The sequence below is a fragment of the Copadichromis virginalis genome, linkage group LG15 (genome assembly GCF_057382275.1).
Source record: "Copadichromis virginalis isolate Kocher_CV1m ecotype Utaka linkage group LG15, C_Virginalis_male_GT1.1, whole genome shotgun sequence".
Classification (NCBI taxonomy): Eukaryota; Metazoa; Chordata; class Actinopteri; order Cichliformes; family Cichlidae; genus Copadichromis; species Copadichromis virginalis.
This window is the reverse complement of record NC_140632.1, coordinates 10,970,897-10,984,133: the sequence shown is the minus strand read 5'-3', so window position 1 is coordinate 10,984,133 and position 13,237 is coordinate 10,970,897. Positions and strand designations below refer to the sequence as shown.

The 13,237-nt window shown below is 39.7% G+C and overlaps 1 protein-coding gene across 4 annotated transcripts in view; it reads left to right on the top strand.

The window, feature by feature from the left end:
* The window catches only part of wasf1 (WASP family member 1), a 63,397-nt gene that overhangs the window by 13,781 nt on the left and 36,379 nt on the right, over positions 1-13,237 (top strand). Inside the window, exon 1 of one of the 4 annotated variants that reach the window (XM_085431878.1) lies at positions 4,066-4,101. The exons of the other annotated variants lie outside the window; for them this stretch is intronic. The gene's annotated coding sequence lies outside the window, so the exon portion shown is untranslated. Of the gene's footprint in view, positions 1-4,065; positions 4,102-13,237 lie in introns of those variants that run through there. 4 annotated transcript variants of the gene reach the window in all.

The window sequence follows — 13,237 nt, the reverse complement described above, 5'->3', positions numbered from 1 at the left end:
TTTTTTTTTTCTAAAGAGATTTGGATTTGCCATTTGAGAGACAGTCTTGCTCTCCCATTCCACAAATTGTGCAGACGTCAAGGACGACGCCATAGCAGATGTTACCATCAGTGAGTGATTTCATTGTCTGAAACTGAAACATAAAAAGACTGTAAAAGAATATTAAAATTATGTCTTTAGTACAAGAAGAAGAGTTCAAGAAGTCACAAAAAGAATGAGACCAACACTAGAGAAGATGAGAATAAGCCTTGGTGTTACAATGACATGCTGAAAAGAAATAAAGCAGCACCTGGGTTTCTGAACCGAAGGGAACTGCTTTACTTGACCAGTAATCTAGTAAAGCAAGAATCTGTTGGGTGGGTGGGTGTCTCTGTTCTTCACTTTTCCCAACAATTGATCCATTTCTCACTTGGCATCTGTCTTGCTTTTGATCCAAGGAAGTGCGATGTCGAGTTTGAAGTTGTTTGGATGTCTATATTTTGGCTAAATGTTGTTTACTGTGACACTTTTACAACAGTCAGAGATGCAGCTTGTGAAATGGCATGACACTCAACCGTATGGCACACCAGCCCGTAAGGGGACCTCCAAGGGCTGTCAGACTTCACCCCACAGCATTGTGTATCGAAATGTGACAACCAAACTGAGCCCGAGGTGCCAAAAGTAGTCCAAATGCGTGCTGTGTGAGAATAAATGTTAGCCTATGTGTGGAAAACCAGGCCAGATAATGTTTTATATCTGGATTGTAGTTCAAGAGTGTTGAGGATTCCAACCAAATATTGGTAGGTCTAATCAGTGGTGTGTTTTGTTGACAGCTGGACTGTTCTGATCTAGCTTTTTCTTGAACGAGAGCTGCACTAGTGAAACATAAAACAACAGCTCTTGCTAGGTGTTGATTATTTTTTATGTCATTGTCATCTTATTGCAACATCACTGTTATTATTTAGGAAATCATAGAGTTAGTCACTCCTACAGAGCTGAGCCTATCATCACTAAAATGTGACGTTTGGAGACCATCCAAACAGATGAGAATTGATAAGAATGTTGCGATTCCAATTCCATTGTTGATATAATTTATCAGTCACCACCATCTCTACGCAGCACATCAAAGACATTACATTGTTACACTGATACAACTTATGTGTCGCTTAGTCGAATGTTTGTGCATGTTAGAGGTATTTCCCCTCTTTGTTGTGATGTGTGGGGTCATTACTCAAAAAAGGTAAAGTAAAAAAGGTATGGGGCGATCGTGGCTCAAGAGTTGGGAGTTCGCCTTGTAATCGGAAGGTTGCCGGTTCGAGCCCCGGCTTGGACAGTCTTGGTCGTTGTGTCCTTGGGCAAGACACTTCACCCGTTGCCTACTGGTGGTGGTCAGAGGGCCCGGTGGCGCCAGTGTCCGGCAGCCTCGCCTCTGTCAGTGCGCCCCAGGGTGGCTGTGGCTACATTGTAGCTTGCCATCACCAGTGTGTGAATGTGTGTGTGAATGGGTGGATGACAGGTTGTGTAAAGCGCTTTGGGGTCCTTAGGGACTAGAAAAGCGCTATACAAATACAGGCCATTTACCATTTACCATTACACATATACAGAACACTTAAAAGTAATACAGTACATTACTTAATTACACCAGGAGAAAGACATTCGTTATATGACTCGTTACGTTACTTTTATGTTACTCTGTAAAATGATCTGAAACACACTGTCTCATAATAACCATTTAACAATATAAACCTACAGGCTACAGCCCCACACACCAACACAAATCCCTATCCGCATGAGAACATGTATATCTTTCTCTTAGTATTTAAGTATGAACCCAAAGCCAAGAGCATAAATCAAAAATTAAAACCAGCACAAAGGGACTTCAAAGCGTCGTCACGGTGATTCGACTGTAGAAACATGACCAGGTAGAAACAGAGGCTGCAGTCTGACTGATCATTAGTTTATTACGTGTTGAAGTTCAGCAGTGGCTGGCTTCACAGTGAATGGCGGTTCAGCATTTACTCAGCTTTAACTTCACTTGGCTAGCTTAGCGTTTGCGTGCTAGCTGTGCAGGTGCTCCTGCTTTACCAAGGCACTCGTCCTTTTTTGCAATTAAATTAAAAGTAATCTCCATATCCACACTGTAAACTGTGCCACTATTTTCCTCCGTCACAGAGGAGCAAGATCGTAGCAAGAGTGCAAGAACCGATAAGAGAGATTGAGAGGCAGGCAGACTAACGGTTCCAAGGAATCGGACTACAGGGAAGTGGATCTCTACAGGAACTGGCTACCTACTAATGGCCAGTCAATATTAAGGCAACAAAAACGTAAAATTAATCGGGTCAAATGCCTTTTATTTTAATGTCTAACGTTTTCTCACTCTCCAAAGTGAGAAAATGGTTTTGATTTATTTATTTTGCCCTCCCAACCAGCTTTTAAGCTGGATCAAATATATCTACTCTGTGTTGGGCTTGTAAATTTGTATGTGCTTCTAGTTTTTGGTAATTTTTTCTTTCTTTTTTTCCTTTTTAAATGTTAGTGTTTTTAGTTTTAAGTTGACTGGGGTGGCTGCTCTGGTAACTGTGTGTGCATGTCCTTCACGTCTGTATGAACAACAAGGGAGTTAGTATAATGAAATTTCCCTCACAGGCCAAACAAGCGCAGCTGCACAGTGCAAGCATGCAGACATTTATAATTGAGCAGCGGGCTTTCATTATTCATACCAGTGGGTTTCTGTGCACTCAGCAGATAAACTTCTTTGAGTCTGTTTGTTCATCAGACACTTTACTCATTGACGCTGGCACACAGATGTCCATGAATATTTAGTTGTGCATGTCTTACAGTAGGATAAAGCATGTTTGCTAAATGAACGTCCGAAGGGATCAAATCTCTTTGTAACCAATCACAATGTGGCCTGTGTCCAGCTGCTCAGTCAGTGTAAGGTTCTTCATTGAATAAGATTTTGAATGTAAAGAATAGTGGACGGAAACTCACTGTTGAGTCAGTGACTTCTCTTCACAAGCGCACCGACAGATAACGCTTGATGACAGGAACGTTTCGGTTCTTTGCTATCCTCTAGGGGCAGTTGTGGTTGAGGTCTTAGAGCGGGCTAGAACGAGTTCCCTTTAATTGCATCATTGGCAGGCGAACAACTTGCACAGCAGTGTGTGTGTGTGTGTGTGTGTGTGTGTGTGTGTGTGTGGCGGATTAAGGAACCCATTATACAGCCGCTATTTTGTAAAGGGAGTAGTACATGCCAAAACCAATGAAACAACAAAATCTGGAGGGTTTTTTGGGCCTATGTGCATATTTAAGATTAAAAATTGTTTATGCTTGACGATTCAATTACTTATTGATTATTATCAAGACCTTTACAATCAATTCAATGTTATATTAGATGGAAATTGTTAATTCTTAACAAACACAAACTGCAGTTTTTTGTTGTTGTTTGAAACAACTCTTGAAAATTGTTCACAGCTACCAGGCAGCATCAGTACAGCTCAGAAAGTCAGCCAGCGAGTGGATATGTATCATTTGAATACCAGTGTTCCAAGATGCTTACCTTGATCAAAAGGATATGCAGGGCATCATGGTAAATGACTGCCTTGCTTAAGTGTACATGAAAAAAGTCCACAGATTGACCCGGGGTCCAAACAGCTGAGCTCAGATGAGGGAAAACCACCAAGGAAGCCTTCAGTTTGAAATAAAGTTTGCACCACTATGGAGGAAAAGCTTTTGTTTATCTGCAAATAATACAGCATATCAGACAGGATAACATGAGAAATGGTGCAGTCAGAAATTCAGTTATTGAGACGAGGAAATAAGCTTATTATCTTCCCTTATCCCTTGCCACAAGCACTCTAAAGTTTCCCACTACCAGCAAACCTAGTTAGCATAGCTGTGTGAGCCAAAAGTGACAGCACTGGTACTGCAGGTGTATTTATAGCCCGACAACAAGAGGTCTCTATGTGTCTGTGTGTTATAGCACCATGCTGGTGAGGGCCTGCAAGGTGACAACTCACCCCAGAAGGGGGATGGGGGTCTGCTGATGCATAATTTTAATTGGGAGGATGACACACTGGCGCATGCCATGATATATTCTGCCAACGTGATCTGCTGTGATGGGTGAGTTGAAGAATTGAGGGTGGGGAGCAGGGGCTGATGCATGTATGCGGTTATTCTTGTGATGCGGGCCTGCTATTTGAATACATGCTTTGATGAGAAACTCCACCGGTCTCGTAGGTTGCTGTCAGAAGATTGCAACATCATCAGGGTATTTGTGCATTTTGTTTCATTTTGTACATATGATCGCTCCTCTGGCTACTCACCTCATCTGTCAGGCTTGACAGTCTGTTCCCACCAACTGCAGCAAAGCTTTAATAGGGGGTTGCTTGAACAGGCACTCTTTTTATAAATCTGTAGGCATCTTGCATCAGACTCGCTGGTTTTTCTGTTTCAGAGTGTCACAAAAGTTGTCTGAAGCAGGCTCTTAACCCCAAGATTTGATTCTCTATAATCTGATAAGCACTTTCTTTGAAGCATATTAAACCCTGGACACTCTGGTTAAAGGGGAGGTGTCCAGCTTAGATAGGTCACCTAATCAATCCTCAGTGGTATTGATTTTAACATTAGGCCCTCTTTCCTTCAGTATTTTATCACTGATTTGAAAAAAATCTGTCTTTTTGTTCCATCTCTGTACCCTCTGATTTATTTTACTGCCTAAAGAACAAAGTGAATTCAGAATTTTATTCTTTATGTTAAAAATGTAACAACATTTCAGCTGCTTTAAAATGTGTTGCAAAGAGAATTTCAGTCACAACAAATGGCATTTAAAAAATTAATAGCTGGATGATGAGCCAGATATAGTACTGCTCCTGTTAACCTCTGCAGCTGTTAAAAATGTTTTTTGTTTTTTTAAATAGGCTAAAGGAAGAAACAGACCTGTTGATAGAGCTTGAGCTCAGCTTTGCCCAGTTATTTTATTTGCCTATGTTTTCTTTGGAAAATGAACTGCAGTAGCTTTCTTGCACTGCAAATCTGCATTACTGACTTAAACCAGCTGTTATTAAGCGTTGCCAGTTTGAACTCCTAACCCAGTGCCATTGGCTTGCTGAGGCTGTGCCAGCTTCACTGATTATATGCCCGTGTTTTATGTTTGCAGCTGTTCTTAGTTCATAGAGAACTCTAAGAATACAGCTGTAGTTCCCAGAGTCACTGAACAAAGGACAAAATGTTCAGGCTAATTTGACACAGAAAATGCATTAATTTTTAAGCTGTAAGAATCAAAATGCTCTGAAGCTGCATTTTTAAATCTCAAGGGCTGGTTGCAGTGACTGGTCTATCTATTAAGACTTGTCTACAGACTTTATGAGCTGCACCAACCAAACTTGTAGCTAGTTTTAAACACACCTGGTCATGACCATTCATTCGAATGCTCATGTCACTATGGCTGTTGCTTAGCAGCACACTCTGTCTTGCTAATTTGTCATTTTTAATTTGCAGCAGGATCAATGCAAAAAGAAAGTAAGATGTCACTGACACAGAAATCGTAGATCTGTGCAGTGAGCACGAGAAATCCCTCATTATACTTCCTGTGCAAAGTAGTGCCTTAACTGGCAAAGATCCTCCCTGGAAACATCAGTACACAGGAAATCTTCAAAACAGAGTCTAACAGATTGGTTCAGTTTGTCAGTATGAGAGTTTTGTTTTGTTTCCTAATAGATGGCACCATCTATAGGCGTACACCTATAGATGGTGCCAGTGGTATAACTATTATGCTGGATTTAGAACGCCAGATTCATTAGCTAAATTGTTGACCTCCACAGGTGACTGGATGTCAGCATGTAGATACTAACTCAATTGCAGTTTCTTTTCTGTGCATTTAATGTGATAGCACACAAATAGGATGGTCTGAAGAAGTACTGAATTATGTTGCTTCAGAAATAGAAAAGTGTTATGTGTAATGTACAGATGAAAGATGTTTTTTATTAGCATACTAGGAATGCAGAGGTTTCATCCGGTGCGTAGATTTTAATTATAGCTTGGATTTTACTCAATACCATGCTGTTACTGCAAGCTACAGTTCCAAGGATACTGATCACGTTAGGGCTGGGCGATATATCGAGTTTTTAAAAAATATCGATATATTTTCATACGAGATATAAGATGTGACAATATCGTTTATATCGATATAGTCTATGTTATGTTATAATTATACTTGTGGAGCCGCAGGTTTGCCTCTCTTTCGTCCACTTTTGTCTCTACGCAATGTTACTCTGCCTCGCCTCTCATTCACTGAACACAACTCCGCCTCCCTCATAGCTTCACCTGCAGGCAATGACAAGATGAAAGCGGAAAATCTCCGTTAGCGAGTTACCGTGCGTGGGGCTGGACGGCGTCAACGTGTTAGCGAGCTAACCGCGCTAGCGAGCTAACCGCGCTAACGACATGCAGCCCGGAGGGGCTGCACGGCCTAAAATCCTTTCATTTTCTCAAAAATCGTCAGTGCGCCTTATGTATGAATTCTGGTTGTGCTTACTGACCGCGAACCGATTTTATGTGGTACACAGCGCTCAGCAATCTGTCAAAAAATGTTCTAATATGACTTTGCTAAGCTACGGAGCTGCACCGCTTGATGGATTGTCGGAGGATTACGGCTACCGGGGAGGAGCCTCGCGGAGTGATACGTACTGTGTGTGTATAAGGACCACAAATCGCACCTGTTCAGAGACGTGGTGCAGCTGTGAAATCTGTCTCTTTGTTATTATGCTCAGCGTCTATTAGTTTACATTTTGACTGCACAATTGTGAGCTTTTTGTTATACACAAAAACAACATTGTTTTCTTTTATTTATGGACCATGATTATTTAATAAATGCTGATAATTTATTTTTAAGTAATTTCTTCATGTACATCTACGCTGTATGTAAATAAAAGTGCCCGTGTGACATCTGGGACACAGTGTGACTAAGAACTCTCTTTTTGTTCTTAACTTATGGCTTTAAAAAAAATATCAAGATATATATCTTATATCGCCATCCAGCTAAAAAATATCGAGATATGAATTTTGGGTCATATCGCCCAGCCCTAGATCACGTCATAGGGAAGTGTTAAGTTGAACGAAAGTAGAATGAACATTTTGTTTATCCACCCCCACCCCCCAAAAAACATCAACCAAAGTTCATACTAGCTCAGTCAAACTGTTAATCCTAGAAATCAACTGTTAAAAAATCTTTTTAACAAAGAGGATCCGAATATTTCTCTTTTCTTCGTACTTAGGTCAGTACGCTTGTGGATGAAATAGGAAATTGCATATTGTTTGGAAATTTCAAAAAAGTTACATTTAGAATCAGTGCATGAGCGCATGCAGACTCTCTATGTGTGCCTTGTGTTGGATTCTGTTTCATGGTGATCCAGCAGAAAAATCAGAGTTCAGACCATGAATTTTACATCACTTAATGATGAGATCTCTCTTGAGACCCAGGCAATTTGCTTTCCTTACCACTGGCTGGCTTCCTTATCGCAGCTTACTTTAGTCATCTTGTGATTTTTATTTATTTATTTTTTAAAAATATTTCTTTTTTTTTTAAATATATATTTATTTTTTCCCCAAACTACTCTGATGCAGCTACTAATGGCAAACTAAGACTCAGCAAATTGGATCAACGCTGGATTTTTATTGTTTTTTTTGTAAAGAAATGCAAATTCTGTCTTATCTGAGGTTTCTTTGTATTCATTTAAAATTCCTTGTATAATTTACCAACACACAAAAATCATCTTGTTTTCTCTTACATTTTTATCCACTCTTATCTCATAGTGTATCTGATGGTGTAGTCTGGCAGTTCTGAAAACCCTCCACATAAAAGGTCTTTGACTAGCTCCACATTGAGGGGTCGGGAGCTATATTGTGCTGCAGTGTGAGTGAGTAAATACTCCATTAGGATTCATTAGAGCCTTCAGTTGGACTCATTGTTCGGGTGCAACGAGCTGCACCAGAGGAGGCCCCTAGCTCTCTCCTGGCATGTGCCGTCCCTCACCCCACTTTGTGCCTGTACACAATGGATGAGCAATCCCTGATCTCTGGCTTGTTCTGCCACTCATATTGCATTTATTCATCAAGTGCTATCGTTGTTGCGAAGTGTCACTGTGATCTTGACCCATTCACTTCCTCTTCCCTTTTCCTGCCCCCCGCCTAACGTGCGATATTATAAAGTGACCGATGACATCCCACTGCAGCTGTTGCTATGGTGATAGGTGACAGCGGGAAGCACCCCCCGCGCCCTCCCATCAAGATGAATGAGCCATAAAAGTAGTAGCAGAGTGCCAAAGGGTGTGCTGACAGGGATTGACTAGTCCGTAGATGGGATGGGGGGGGAAAGTAAAATCACATGAATGTTAATTTGTTGTGTGCGTATATGTGTAGTAATCATCCCAATAGAGAAAAAGTATAGAGAGACCGTGGCACTCTCTCAAACACCTATCCAGTGTCTTCCTGATTGAATCAAGATAAAAGAGAAAATGGAGCAGTGTAATATTTCCTTAATATGAGCTGTCAGTTTTGTCATACGTTTCTTTCATTGAACAGCTATTGTGCAGCATTGTCAAAAATCTAAGAATACTTGTGTGAAAACTATTTCGATACTTTGATACTTAGACGTAAAAGTGAATCAAAGTCTAAGATAATTACAAGATTTTAGATTTTGCAACTCATTGTGCTTATGCCACACATTACAAAGACCAAATCTGAAACAGAAAAATGCACACACAATAATTTTTCTGTCATGTGAACTGTACTTTCTCCATAGAAATGATCTCTTCTGCTGAACCTACAATTTTGCCTTTCAGTTTTAGGACAATCATCTCCTCAGGGCTTGAATGACAACAAAATATACTGTATCCGTATGCCTATAGCATTTTATCCCACAAAATGCACACCGTTGACTCTCAGATTTGAAAATGCTTCAATCCTTTTCATAAGATTAACCATTCAAGATGAGCATTCATTATTTAACAGGGTGTTGAGCACTTTTTTGCTTTGTTTTGTATTGTTTTTTTTTGGGGGGGGGGGGGGTGTTTCAATAAATCTCCTATTCGGTGGTTTGTCGTTAACGCAGCTGTTTTTATGGGCTCTGCTTGGGCCTGGGTGACGTAAATTTCACCCAGTGCAAGTCTCTGAGCAAGCATCCAGGTTGATTCATATGCTGAGATTTTACATTACATTACACTAACTATGCATGCGCCCTGCAGGCAAACTTCAGTCAGACTTTGAAGAACTATAACAAGAATAATTTGCTGTCTATGGTGTCTCTATACTCCAGAGTATAATCACCATGTTTGAGTTCTTTATTTAATCTGAATGTTAGTTTTGTGGCACACTTGGAAAAACTGCTTGGAGGCCACAGCATGACCATAATTACTGTGACCGTCTTTAATGAAATTGTGATCTCATTGCCTTTGAAACTGGGTACCAGGTCTGCGACCACTTGCAGTCAGTTGCTATCTTTAAAGTGAGTTTGGTGAATCAAGACTGTAATGAACCCGCAATAGTATGAAGTCAGTCTGCTATCAGTTTGTGATTGAATGAGGTCAAGTTAGCAATTACATGCAGCCTGTTTGTGATAATCTTGCCATTAAGTGTGATTAAATAGCCATCAACATTCACAGAAATGGACATTAACTACTTATATTCAGTGTCTATCCACAACCTCATAGCTCTGAAACAGAAATTTAGATGTTCCCGTGCAAATAGTAATGCCGTTACTACAGCACTTTTTGTAGGAATTGAACCATTTCAATGCAATGTCAAAACAACCACCAACTTTTCCTAGTCACAAGGAGGATGCCATCTAATTTTTACTCTAGCGTGACCGACCTGTTATCAAACCCCTTATCTCATTCAGGACAATATTTATAGTTATGTTAGTTTTCTAAATGTGAATATGTTTGAGCTTAGTGCCCTGCAGTTGTCCCGTCAGCCCTTCTTTGTTTTTCTTCTCTTATATTTTCCCAATTTATCTCTTGATCACAACCAAGATTGTATATATGACTGAAGAAATTCTAACAGGAGCAATGCTGTCATATACTTACATCATCATGCCACCATATAATATGGAAACGTAAGTGTAAAAACGCAGAATGAAAGTGTGTGCTAGCAGTTTGTGAGTAATCATGTGTGGGTAGAGAATATCTTCCTCCATCATGGACGGCAGTCCTAAATTATTTCATATCCTGTCAGCAGGCAGTATGTACTGTATGCTGTAGTCATTCATCACAATCCAAGCTCATGCAGTGCGGCAAGACACTGACTGAAAAGCAAGGCAATGTGAAGTTAACTGTGTTTACTTACTAATGATGTGCCAACTTATTTTAAGTTAATGCAGTAACCTTGCCTGCCTGTACTAGATCAACACTCCTTCTGTCCGCGTTTATTGGAAAACAAGATTAAAGCTAGATAAGAGAAGTGAATCTCTTCATTGACTTTGATTTTTATTGGTGACTTTGAAACACTGAAATTCATAACCGCTTCAGTTTGACCAAATCGTTGAGCAGAGTATTTTTAAATCGTTCATAAATCTGTTTTTGAGAGCAAAGAAAACTGTTAGTGGCTACTATTTGAAATGCCCACACCAAGAAGGATCAGTATTATCACTTACAATCTATTTTTTTTTTTTGTGCTTTTTTTTGTGTGGTTTTATCTACTGCTGCTTTGTTTTCGATACAATCAAAATCAAGTCTGTCATCCTTGCCGTACTTGTTTAAAAAGGCAGATGAAAATAAAAGTACTAATATTGAGATTGTGCACGCCTCCCGCCTCTGCCAAAAATTGTTTGTTTCTCCTGTTTCTCATTGTTATTTCGCTGCTGTCTGGAAACTTAATATTCTGTCACTGTTTGCTTTTAATCCCCCCTTTAAACAAACCTGTTCTCTGTCAGCTTAAAAAAAACTAACTCTTGTGATTGGTTAGAAGGAAGGTTGTTAAAAGGACAACACATTCACTGTTTAAAAAAAAAATAAAAAATCATATAGGCTCTTGGCCTTTTCTGATTTATTTAATATAAATTAACAGTTGTTTTAGTTTTGAGCAGCCCCTTGTTTATTCTTTATTCTTTAAGTGCCAGGAAAATTACTACAAGGGAATAAAATATATAAGGCAAAAGCAGAATTTGTACTATTCTACCAAGCTTGAAAGTCAATATTTGATATGACCATCTCTATTCTTCAACTTCTTCAGCCTGAACTCTCTTAGGCAAGCTTTCTTGTCATTTATTTTAAGATGTCGTCAGGAATAGTTCGCCAGGCTTCTTGAAAGACGTTCAAATCTCTTCTTTGGCTGTTCAAGGAGATCCGACACTTTAGTAATGTTGAGTTTTGTGCTCTGGGAAGGCCAATTGAAGACTGTTGGTGTCCTATTGTTTTTTTGTTTTTTTTTATCCAGGTATGTATGTATTTTAAATTCATTGAATTTGTTTTTTTTCTCCCAGATTCATTTAACTTAACTCAGTATTTTTTATAATTTCACAGGTCATTTTAATAACTAAAAAAACTTATCTTTTTTAAACTCTTTTTTACTAACTTCCCTTTTGAAATAAACCCACATGTTACAAAGTGTGTGTGTGTGTGCGCACGTCTGTGTGTGAGCGTGTCTGCCCATTTTCTCACTGAACCTCTCTGATATGCTGAGTATATACAATCTAAAGTGACTTACTTTGCACATAAACTAATTAAAGATAGATAGATAAATAAATGTGTTATTGATTTCTGATGTGAAAACTGCATAAGAGATGGAGTTATTTTTTTTTAAGGAGCACAGCACTCATACTAAAGAGTTCTGACAAGGAACGTTTAGGGAGATGCAGCTTAATTTTCAGAAGAGACTATAAATTAAGATGACAAATATTACTGTTTTGGACATGAAGAGTTTGACATTTTGAAAAGTGGACTCATAGTCTTTACAAAGCTGCCAGCAGCAGCTGGGCAGCTTTACATAACACAAAGACCAGAAGCTGGGAGAAAGGCATGATCTGCCTAGCCCTACCTATCAACACTTCTGAGCCTCTTAGCAATGAATTAATTCATTTATATTTTATGGCTCATTTGTTTAATCTTTAGTAAAGTAAAAAGCCTCAGACTAGGTGTTGAATTATTTGGGTTAGGTTTGAGCCAGTTGTCTGACAACCAGTAGAAGCTAAACAGAGTTGAATGTACATTCAAAATGTTCAAGTGGCAAATATTTTTCATATGAGAATATAGTTTATGGCATGCGTTTCCCTTGGAAATGTGCATTTCAAGATGATCTTCCTACATGCTACTTTGGGTAGTACTGCTCTGCCTGCTTGTTAAAGGTCAACATGGTAACAGCTGGCAGGTAGATTTGATATTCTGAAGACATCTGGATTCTGACAAGTGTCCATTCTGTCAAGAGTTGTTCCTAGTGAGGGGCGGATGGTGAGTGTGTGTACACTCAAAGGATCTCTGAAGTGGAGAGGATCTCTTGTTATTTTAGTGGTGGGCAGAGATTGGCACCATGTTTGGGTTTGTGTCATTTTAACATCACTTCCACTCTTCTTTCAAACCATTTCAGCAACACATAAAAGAGGCACATGTTGTTGGTTTTTCCTTTTATGGACACTGATGCTCCCATTTAAGATGCTTCCTAGATGACTCACCTCAGCACAGTCTTTTCTGGACCTTCTCGCTCTCATCTTACCATCCTTAGCCAGGATACATTCTGGTCTTACATTTCTATGGTTACAGTGAAGAGTTGTGATTATTCCTCAATGATGGAAGCATTTCTAATAATATATTGGGGCACTGGAAACATCACATGTCAATCACTGTCCATACCTGGTCAGAGGGCCCGGTGGCGCCAGTGTCCGGCAGCCTCGCCTCTGTCAGTGCGCCCCAGGGTGGCTGTGGCTACAATGTAGCTTGCCATCACCAGTGTGTGAATGTGTGTGTGAATGGGTGGATGACTGGATGTGTAAAGCGCTTTTGGGTCCTTGGGGACTAGTAAAGCGCTATACAAATACAGGCCATTTACCATACCTGTCAGTTGGTCCGCTGGTTCATCTGAGTACTTGATCTTTAAGAAATTGCACATATTGGTCACTAAGGGAGACATGCATTAAGCCCTCTTTACTTGCTATTGCTGGTCCTTGTTTCCTCCTTATTTTCATAACTCCTATATATGACAATTTGTATCATGCTAGCGAATGGCTATGTTTAGCTACTGGTCTCTTTTTTTATTACATGGAATACGATCA